This window comes from Monodon monoceros, unplaced genomic scaffold (assembly GCF_005190385.1).
Source record: "Monodon monoceros isolate NGI ecotype Baffin Bay Population unplaced genomic scaffold, NGI_Narwhal_1 Super_Scaffold_19, whole genome shotgun sequence".
NCBI classification, from domain to species: Eukaryota; Metazoa; Chordata; class Mammalia; order Artiodactyla; family Monodontidae; genus Monodon; species Monodon monoceros.
Window position 1 is genome coordinate 35,701,710 of NW_021703775.1, and position 11,797 is coordinate 35,713,506.

The following is an 11,797-nucleotide window of genomic DNA, read 5'->3' on the forward strand; positions in this document are numbered from 1 at the left end:
CTGCTTTATAACCAGGCAAATGTGCACTGGTCTCTAAACTACCAAAGTGGACAGCATTTGAGAGAAAAATTTTAAATACTTCTTGCCAGCACCAACCTATCTCCATCAAATATTTTTGCAAATTGTATCTATTTATTAGATTGTACAGTGCTACTAAAGGTTACACTACCAACCCTGATCCAGGTGGCTAACAGGCACTTGAAACTGACAGAATCTCCAGAAAAATTGAAAGTAAACCATGCATTGCATGGTGCTATTTGCCAGGAACAACTAATTTATTTTTTAACCTAAATCTGAAACCTTTAATATACCTAATTTGAAACCTTTAATATGCCTAAATTTGAAAACTTTAATACACCTTTCTGTCTGGCTCAGAAAATAGCATAAGAAAACTGATTAAAGAACCAAAATATAGAAAAGTAAGAAGCATGCTGCCAACATGAAAACCAGAAAAATAACTTTAAAATATATTTTGAACAAGACTTTCCCACTTTAATCATTTATTCAACAATATTATTGAGCACCAATTATGTGCCAGGTACTGATCTGGGAAACAAGACAAACAAGGTCCCTGCTCTTGGGGATTTAAATTCTAGCAGAAGCAGATAATAAACAAATAAATGAAGATTAATATTAATATATAGTAGTAAATAATGTTTTTTTAAAAAATAACATATAGTAATAAATGCTATTTTTTTTAAAAAACACATATGATAGAGAAGACTGGGCTGGAGAAGCTGCTAATGTAGACTGAAAGTAAGGGAAGGCCACAATGAGGTACAAAAGACCCAAAGGATAAAAAGAAACCAACCATGCAAACATAGGGCATAGGGGAGAACAGAGCATTCTAAGCAGAGGGAATAGCAAGCTCCAAAACAGAAATAAGCTTGGTCTTTGGAGAAAAAAATATTTCTCTGTGGCTGGAATATAATGAGCAAGGAAAGAAATTATAGGAGATGATGGCAGAAAGGCAGGGAGAAGTTAGATCAAGTAGGGCTTTATGAGCCAATCTTTAATGAGTGTGAATAAATAAGGCTATCTAGTTGTGACAGGAAAACAACAAACTTTTTAAAAAATATTAAGCTATGTACTGTGCAAGTGGTAAATATTTTCTTATGAACATAATTGTATATATATATATATTTTTTTTTACGAGAAAGTCAGCATCTTCCTACCCCTCGATAAAATAAATATTGAACAAATATTTGAAGGGACGTCTGTTTAGATTTTTGCTTTCTACTTTCCTACAGTCATTACGGAATAGGAATCTCTTCTCCTGAGTTCTGGAGCTCATCTCTACCCACCAGAGTCTCTGATAGCTCATGTGCACACTGTAAGAGAAAAGTGTCTCCTCTAGGTACACAATCCCTGCACCAGGGAATAAATTTAGCAGGCAAAGCACAATATTTCACCCTCCTCACCTCTTGGCCCAGAATCCTTATGCATAAGCTCCTCAGACATTAGACTCCATCCGTTAACCCCTCTCTTCTGTAATTTCAACTGCTCCCTCAAGCAAAGGACACATGTCAGAAGCCGTTTAAAGTTCTGCCTTTCCTCTCAAGAAATGCTGAGCATCATTGTGTATTTGCCGTTATGTACTGCCAAAGTCTAACAGAGCGCTAAGGCTTTGAATATTTTATTAAATTAAAATACATAATCAAAGTTATAATAGTTCAAAAGTTCTCATCCACTTATTAGAAACCACTTATCTTCATTTGGATAGTTTTAAAACCATGTATATACCTAATTATTTGTAATCCACACCCAACTTCCTATGAGTGTGAGATATATCACAGTTTGAGAATGAATTTTTGGATCATCTATAGTTCCAACTACCATATATCTGAATCCTGGCATTACAGCTTATTATCCTGCCAAAAATAATGATGCAGAAACTGGCAGAGATGCTGATTTGTCTGTCAAGAAAATCTTTTTAAAATAATATAACATTTTAAAATTTCCTAGTCAGCACTTAAAACTTTCAAATGTTTCTAGGCAGAATATGTTCCTTACCATGGACTATAATTTAGTAACAGCAAGTGGCTAAATTTTTTTATTATGCCTTCACAACTGGCAAGCTATAAAAATTATTACAACTACATTTAATAGTCTAATATTAAAATTTCACATATGAGATGTATTCTCTTATTTAGGAAATTCTGACTAATTTTAAAATAAAAAAACCCCACACATTGTAGGGGCCTATAATAATTTTCAGCAAATGAAACTTTGACTTTAGTCATGCTCTGAGACTGTATGAAGTAACCCCATAGCACATAGAGAATTTGTGCTTCAAAAAATAAGCTTTCAGATAAAAATTACAGCTCATTTGCTTTGAACAAAGTGTTTTATCCAGCTCTTCTTCAGCCATTTGTACAACAAAATTGGCCCTTCTGTTGCATCACTGACTTGGTCATCTCATATTCCACAGATTAAGTAGGAAATCCTCAATTACAAAATACTTCTTTCTCTTAACAAACAGTAATAGTAAAGACACTCCAATTTTGGAAAAAACTAAACATTACCCATAATCCCACTACCTTAAAAACAAACAGTTTTTCCTTTTTAAGTATCCAATCACTTTATATAAAAGGCCATTTATATGAAAAGCAGGTACCTTAACAGGATGACTTTTTAAAAAAAATACAATTGAGTTATATAACCAAAAGGGAAAAAGTCACGTTCAAACCAAAAATAAGTCAGAAAATCAGTTCAGCATATCTTAGATGAAAAGATACAAATATAGTAAGACTCCATAATATGAGTGATGGCCTTAGCAGTGATTTAATTATATTTTGAAACAAATTATGAGCTGCGATATTAAGAGTTTTAACAATATTCAACTCTACCAAAAAACTTTTCAGATAATTTACAAATGAAAATTCTATCTCTCCATTTTGCTTCAAAATAATCTTGGGAAAAGGGCAGTGAGCGAGGAAGAATATCTCCATAATATGGCTGTCCATGTGTTAACTGTTAAAGCTGTATGGTAAGTACATAAGGGTTTGCTGTATTTCTCCATTTTAGTTCATACCCAAAATTTTCCAAAAGGTAAAGGAAAGAAAAAATTTACTAAAAAAAGAACAAGCTGAAACCAAAAAAATCAAATCTTGTCTTACATATATGTTAATTCAGGAATCACCACAGTGAAGTCACTGAATCAAAAATGGACTGACTGTACTATCACTCAGATAAACCTGGATCTAGCCACTATTTACCAGGGCCACTGTCTGACGGCAATACACTAAGGGATTCTTCAAACCGCTTGCTGCAGATGTCAGAAAACCTCTGAAGAAATAAGAAGAGCCCATTCATTCAATCATTCACTCAAGAAGTATTTACTAAGTACTTATTTTATACAAGGCCCTGTTCTAGGCACTGGGGTTGCATCAGTAAATAAAACAGATAAAAAGACCTATGGAGGTTACATTCTAATTGGGAGAGAATGGGCAGATAATACATGGTACAAGTAAATTATATAGTAGGTTGGATGATAAACGCTATGGAAAAAATAGAGCAAGATAAGACAGTATCGAGGTAGGGGAGGTGGCAATTTTAAGTAGGGTGATCAGGGTGGGCCTTAATGAGATGACATTTGAGCAAAGACTTGCAGGAGAAAAGAAAGTGAGGTCTGTGAACATCTACACAATGTTTTATAATACAGAACAGCCAATGCAATGAGCCTGAGGCAAATGTATGTCTGATGTATTTAAAAAAACAGCATGAATGCCAGAGTGGCCAGAGCATAATGATCAAAACAAACAACAACAACAAAAAAATAGTAGAAGGGGAAGTTAGAGAGACAGTAGGAGATAAGTGTAGGGTAGGGATCAAGTAGAGCTTTGTAGACCATTATAAAAACTGGCTTTACAAGGAGTGAAACAGAATGCCAAAATGAAGGATTTTCAACGAAGAATTTTACACAATTAGTCTTTTTCTGATTCACTTTGACTCTGGGGTTCTAGTCCAGCTGTGACCCAAATGGTTGCTTTCTTGTTATCACCTCTGATCTGACAGTCAACTTCCTATCAAATGATGACTGTTGTAGAGGGTCTCCAACCCGTGTTTATTATTCCTAGAAAAGCTCTTTGTCCCTTAGTCATTGATAATCCCCTATTTAGGAATGGGATACAGGGTCAGCTCCAAAAGATGACCTACTCAGTTATAAAAATTTGTTTCTTCTAACAGGTAGAAATTACGTTAACATTATTTTTTAGATTATGCAAAATGGCAAAATAACTGGTTCGGTATCAGATTAACCATGATTAAAATCTAAGTTCAAGTACTTAATACCTGAATGATCTTGGACAAGTTATTTAATTTCTCTTGGTCTCAATTCTTATAATTTGTAAAAGGAAAATAAAATATCTAAACTTATGTGAGGATTAAGTAAATTAAAAGAATCTATCCCAGTGCCTAGATCATAATAGGTATTTAATAAATGTTACATCCATTATCTTGCAGCCCTAAGAATACTTCCCATGTTGCTCTACATCCTTGAGAACTCAATCCTAGCTCAAGAGTCTAGGGACACCCAAGAGGAAAAAAAAAAAGAGTCACACTAGCTTAAGTGAGAATAATTTATTGTCCATACTTTAATAGTTGAGGCTGCTGTATAGCAGCATTTTGTTAAGATATCTATGCTTCAGGCTTCTCAGCCTTTTGCCAAGAACCATTTCTGGGAATAGAGCTGCTGTTCCCACAGAAAAGTGTTGTCTTCCCCGCTGTTCTGTGGGCCCCCCAGTGTGATGCTGTGTCTGTATATTCTATACATAGCTACTTGTCCTCTCCCTTTGTAAACTACATTTGACATGTATTAAACCAATATACAGGGGAAAAGATATCTACTTTAGCATCACATTAAAGGGACTACACATACATTTTTTAAAATTTGATGCTTGCATTTTGAAGAGGAAGCTCTGAGATTAAGTTTCCCAAGATAGGGGGCTTTCTAGACATGGTATGAACATGGCTGACACAAACATATGTAACTTTCATTAAAATTCTTAAAAAATAAACAAACAAAGACCCCAAACCTCAAGTTTATCACCTTATTGGAATTTTCCTATAGGAGCAAGAAAAAAAAACCCTAAAAATTTTCCCTTCTTATTTAGAAGTGAATACTTATACTTATGTATCAATATTGAAAGAAATACCCTAAAGTCATTTGACTTTGTTTCAGCATCTTCCTGTTGATCATCTTGTTTCCCTTTGGATTCCTCTGCTGTTATGCCTTAAGAAAGCAAAGATGCCCCCAACTCTTTTATGGTGAGAGAAGCAATGAGCCATTTAATGAAATGTGCTTGCTTTTTCTTTCCTGGTTGGAGCATCTCCCTTCAAAACAGGTGGTACCCCCTGACAACTGCATTTAGGATAACTCAAACCTTGTGCTCCCCTTTGCAGGACCTAGAGTAGCAAAACAGGGTCTTGTGTCATTAATATTTTGTAGAGTTTCCTACTTTGCTATCCTAAAAGAGACAAGCTATGACTGTCCTGAACCCATCAGGAAGGAGCCTGAGACCAGCAGCCTGAAGTTCTCACGCACTGGTTTACCTGCATGTGATCTTGGTAAACTTCCAAGGATTTTTTCATCATGTTATTGGTGTTGTGATCATTTGTCACTAATGGTCAGAGTTTCACAGTAGCACAGAGTTTCCTATACTTAGAAAAGACAGTTTTTGCTACACTTATATCATTAGGAAATATGATTTCTAGTTTGGACACTGATGCCTTAAAAGTAAAAGCACTTTTGGAAGTATCTACTATCTTATCTGCAGTTGCTCTTAATTGAAAAACATTCCAAATAATTCAGTGAGGGGAATAACACTACTTTTTTCAAATTCCCCAGGTGATGCTTCTTCTGGATGCAGGGCACGGAGTTGACACAGTCACTGTTTCCTTTTCATTTCTTCCAGCAAATTTGTCTATGACCATGGTAACCAACCACTTCCTTTGGTGTCAAAGTTCTCCATAAAGTCAGCCACCTTATTCCTCAGAGATTAGCATCTCCCTGTAACAAGCTAAGTAAGGTCTTATCAACAGTATGTGGAAAATTAGTTTTTAATTTATGTTTTTTCAGCATGTTCAGTTCAGTTACAAAAGATTACCAGTTAATTGGATCATGTGAAGTATTTGCTGATTATTTATCCTTTCTCAACTCTCTGGAAGTACTGATGTGCTGTTAACATAACAGTCTACGGGCTGGTGTACATTCTGGCCCAAGAGCTGGAGGTATTTGAAATGGAGAGGTAGAGTGGACCCAACTGTGCAGTCTACTTTTTGATCCAATCATGCTTCTTCTATTAATGATGAAAGTTGAGGTGTTCCAGATATTGGGATAAAGACTGGAGTCTATTTCTTCTATCATATTCATTTCTTTTCTCTACTACTTTGGTACCATCACCACAGATTTCTTGCCAGCTAGGCAGTCTGAAACAGTAATTCTGCATACTATGTGTGATAATAATGGATGTGATTTACAAAACTACAGTATTTGTCAATCAAAAAAACGGAATCACCTCCTCTCTTCAAGTGGAGCTCCTTTGCAGCCATCTGAAATAAATTTCTGGACTCTACTCTGGCAAGAAGTAGCAATTTCTACAGATTCTATTTATTTGTGTTCTCTCCTTGACATACGTCGCAGCAACATCTTTTTTGACCCACCTCCTAGAGTAATGAAAATAAAAACAAAAATAAACAAATGGGACCTAATTAAACGTAAAAGCTTTTGCACAGCAAAGGAAACCATAAATAAGAGGAAAAGGCAACCCTCAGAATGTGAGAAAATATTTGCAAATGAAGCAACTGACAAGAGATTAATCTCCAAAATATACAAACAGCTTATGCAGCTCAATATCAAAAAAAACAAACAACCTAATCAAAAAATGAGTGGAAGATCTAAATAGACATTTCTCCAAAGAAGACATGCAGATGGCCAACAAACACATGAAAAGATGCTCAGTATCACTAATTATTAGACAAATGCAAATCAAAACTATGAGTTATAACCTCAAACCTGTCAGAATGGCCATCATCAAAAAATCTACAAACAATAAATGCTGGAGAGGGTGTGGAGAAATGGGAACCCTCCTACACTATTGGTGGGAATGTAAATTGATAGTCACTATGGAGAACAGTATGGAGGTTCCTTAAAAAACTAAAAATAGAAATACCATATGACCCAACAATCCCACTGATGGGCACATACCCAGAGAAAACCATAATTAGAAAAGACACATGAACACAATGAACACACGCCAGTGTTCATTGCAGCACTATTTACAAGAGCCAGGACATGGAAACAACCTCAATGTCCATCAACAGAGGAATGGATAAAGAAGATGTGGTGCATATATACAATGGAACATTACTCAGCCATAAAAAGGAATGAAATTGTGCAATTTGCAGAGATGTGGATGGACCTAGACACTGTCATACAGAGTGAAGTCAGAAAGAGAAAAACAAATATCATATAATATCACTTATATGTGGAATCTAGAAAACTGATACATATGAACTTATCTGCAAAGCAGAAATAGAGACACAGACATAGAGAATATGGATACCAGGGGGGAAGGAAAGGTGGGATGGATTGGGAGATTGGGATTGACTATATATACACTACTATTTATAAAATAGATAACTAATGAGAGCCTACTGTATAGCACAGGGAACTCTACTCAATGCTCTGTGGTGATCTAAATGGGAAGGAAATCCAAAAAAGAGGGGATACATGTATATGTATAGCTGATTCACTTTGCTGTACAGCAGAAACTAACACAACATTGTAAAGCAACTATACTCCAATAAAAATTAATAAAAAATATTTGTGTTCTTTCGATCTTCTTCAACGCTGCTTGAGATTTCTCCAAAGAACCTAACTTATTTCTATGTTCACTTTGGTATCTTTTTAGAGATGCATTCATATATTTTACATTGTCTTCTCTAAACTGCATATAATGTCTTTATGAATTTTAAAAACTACCAACAAGGGACTTCCCTGGTGGTGCAGTGGTTAAGAATCCTCCTGCCGGGGGCTTCCCTGGTGGCGCAGTGGTTAAGAATCCACCTGACAATGCACGGGACACGGGTTCGAGCCCTGGTCCGGGAAGATCCCACATGCCACGGAGCAACTAAGCCCGTGTGCCACACTACTGAGCCTGTGCTCTAGAGCTTGCAAGCCACAACTACTGAGCCCACGTGCCAGAACTACTGAAGCCCGTGTGCCTGGAGCCCATGCTCTGCAACAAGAGAAGCCACTGCAATGAGAAGCCCGTGCACCACAACGAAGAGTAGCCCCCATTTGCCACAACTAGAAAAGCCCATGCACAGCAACGAAGACCCAACACAGCCAAAAATGAAAACAAAAAAATATATATATATACGAGGGGTTCCTGCCTGAATGAATGAATAAATGAATGAATGACCCTTCTAAATAAAAAAAAAAGAACCCTCCTGCCAATGCAGGGGACACGGGTTCAAGCCCTAGTCCAGGAAGATCCTACATGCTGCAGAGCAACTAAGCCCATGCACCACAACTACTGAGCTTGTGCTCTAGAGCCCACGAGCCACAACTTCTGAAGCCCGCGCACCTAGAGCCCATGTTCCGCAACAAGAGAAGCTACCGCAATGAGACGCCCGCACACCACAACGAAGAATAGCCCCCGCTCGCCAGAACTAGAGAGAAAGCCTGCACAGCAACGAAGACCCAATGCAGCCAAAAATAAATAAATTAAAAAAAAAAAAACTACCAACAAAAGGAAAATTTTAACAATCCATGCCAGATGTGAGACCAGTTCAGCCAACAAAGGACACCTGGTATTGAACTATTTCACTAATTTTGGCCACTTCATCTTCCTGCCACTTTTAGATTGATATCAAATTCAATTGTGCAGTAATAGTTTTTCAGAATTTTTTCATAACTTTTCCTAGGTTTATTAAATTTCACAGTCCAGGATTGAACTGTTCCATAATACTGTGGTAGAACGGAAGTGCTCACATGTGGTAAGATATATGCAATTCTAAAAGTTCTCCAGGTGACCAAGGGCTGCCTACATCCCACTATAAATAGAGTACATTGCAGACATTCATGTCTTTATCTTCAAAGTGCAACCCACAGGATTTAATATGCCTGACGGGACTATATTTTTAAGTAATCTAATTCTGCAATTTCAAAAGGACTCCACAATGGAGCAGTTTTGGGAACACTGCACCTTCCTCTGGTAGATTGACAATACCTATTAGCACATTAAAGGCTATGAAAAGTAATCAGACTTCCCTCGTGGCGCAGTGGTTAAGAATCCGCCTGCCAATGCAGGGGACGCAGGTTCGATCCCTGGTCCGGGAAGATCCCACATGCCGCAGAGCAACTAAGCCCGTGCACCACAACTACTGAGCCTGTGCTCTAGAGCCTGCAAGCTACGACTACTGAGCCTGCGTGCTACAACTCCTGAAGGCTGTGCGCCTAGAGCCCATGCTCCGCAACAAGAAAAGCCACTGCAATGAGAAGCCCATGCACCGCAACAAAGAGTAGCCCCCGCTCGCCACAACTAGAGAAAGCCTGTGCGCAGCAACAAAGACCCAACACAGCCAAAAATAAATAAATAAATTGGAAAAAAAAAAAAAGAAGGCTATGAAAAGTTACGCAGTTCAGAGAAAAAGTAAACTATTTTGCTTTGCCCATAGAATATTTTCTCCCTCAAGGGCATTAACATGTCCAAAACTAGTTTATCACAAAACACCATTAGAGGAATGCTGATTCTATTTGAAAATCAAAATCATTTTCAACATTATTCTCAATGGGACGGAATCCTCTAAGAAAGAGGAATTTTTTTTAATTTGTGGAAATTAAAAGATTCTTTTAAATATTTTTGGAAATTTTGGGGGGCATTTTTGGTTACTGTATTATAATTATTGGGATGGGTGAGGTGTTAGTGATATAAATGGGCAAGAAGCTAGTGGGCGGGAAGTAGGACAGTTCCAAGAACAAAGAACTGACCCATGACTTCCAAACTCCTGACAGCCATATAAGGGAAAAACTTATTTATAATTACTTGAGCCTATAATCTAACTTCATATTACATATAAATACAATATATTCTTGCATGGTATTGACATGTGCTGAATTTTTCAGTAATACAAAGTTTGGAATTTTTTTCAAGAATAGTTCACCACTGCAGAAAATCACTACTAAAAGAAACACCACTCATGATATTTTAAACATCAATACAACACACCTCTATCAGTTTGCATATGTAGCCGTCTATTTCACGGTGATTTTGGTACAAGTACAAAGATCTGATTACTTCCTCAGGACTTCCAGTGTAATAATGCCTGAGCATTTATATATTGAAATCTAATATTTTCTTATGAATCCATTTCCTTTATTGCTCCTTAATACGATTTCAAACATTATACTGTCTTTCAAAATTAGATGTATAAATAGGTTGTATTGCCTATAAATTTTATTTCAGGATAATACAGTGGATGTGATAAAGCATTAATTTTTAAAAGAAGGATGTTCAGTCTGATGAAATTGAGAACCATTGATGTATAAGCTTTAGTTCCATAAAGATGAGAATTTGAATTAAGACAACCTATGATTGAACAAAATCATGAATAAATTAAACAAAACCACAAATATGGTATGGTTAAGGTAGTGGAAAATATGGTATGTTTAAGACATAACCATTTATCAGTATGCCTTTACTATGTGCCTAGCACTTGATTACACTGAAGCTCAAAGAGGTGTAGCACAGGTCTGTATGCCTTCATGGAACTTACAGGGTAGGGAAGTAAACAAAGCAATAGTCAAAATAATTAAAGAACTAAATGCCAGTTACCTTCTGAACATTTGTGAAAATATAAACTAAAAAAACTATATATAATATATATCAAAAATGTAATGTAACCAAAAATATAAACTAATTACTTTTTAAAATTTAAGAAAAGTTATAGACCACACTGTCACAGTCATGACAGTTTACTAATATGGTATGACATCAATTCCTAAAGTTTTAGGTTGATAGCAAAGATTGTAGCCCTGTACCTAAGTAACATATACATCCTTTCATGGAGGAGGTTTTTCCAAAAGAAAGACATACTACTTACAGAAAATGGATTCTGTCATATATAGGTGAATCACTTGACTCATAGATGCTATTATAAACTTTCAGAAAATAACAGTAAGCATAAATGAGCTACAGGGGACTTCCAGGGCAGTCCTGGAAGTGGTTAAGTGGTTAAGACTTTGCCTTCCAATGCAGGGGGTGCGGGTTCGATCCCTGGTCGGGAAGCTAAGATCCCACATGCCTCCTGGCCAAAAAACCAAAACATAAAACAGAAGCAATATTGTAACAAATTTAATAAAGACTTTAGAAATGGTCCACATCAAAAACTTCTTTAAAAAAATAAAATAAATGAGCTATAAACTTATCATCAATCATCACAGAAAGTTACATCACTATAAGAATTACTCTGACTCAGTGTAACAGACAAAAAAAGTTGCCTAAAGGGCAGTCCAGCTTAGAGCCTAGATTTAGTTATATGCAATAATAGAGGTAACAGCAACAAAGATCTCTACATTCTTTGTAAATTATCCTTTATTATCTATGTTCATTTGTAATCTGAAGTGATGTACACTAAATTTCTCAACCTCATGAACCCATATCTAGATTGTTTTAGCAGTCAGTTTTTTACAGAAATTAATCAATATGCCATCATGACTAAACATTCCTAAGATTAACTGCAGTTGTAATCTATTGCTATGAATGAGAACAACTCTACAAATAGGATATCC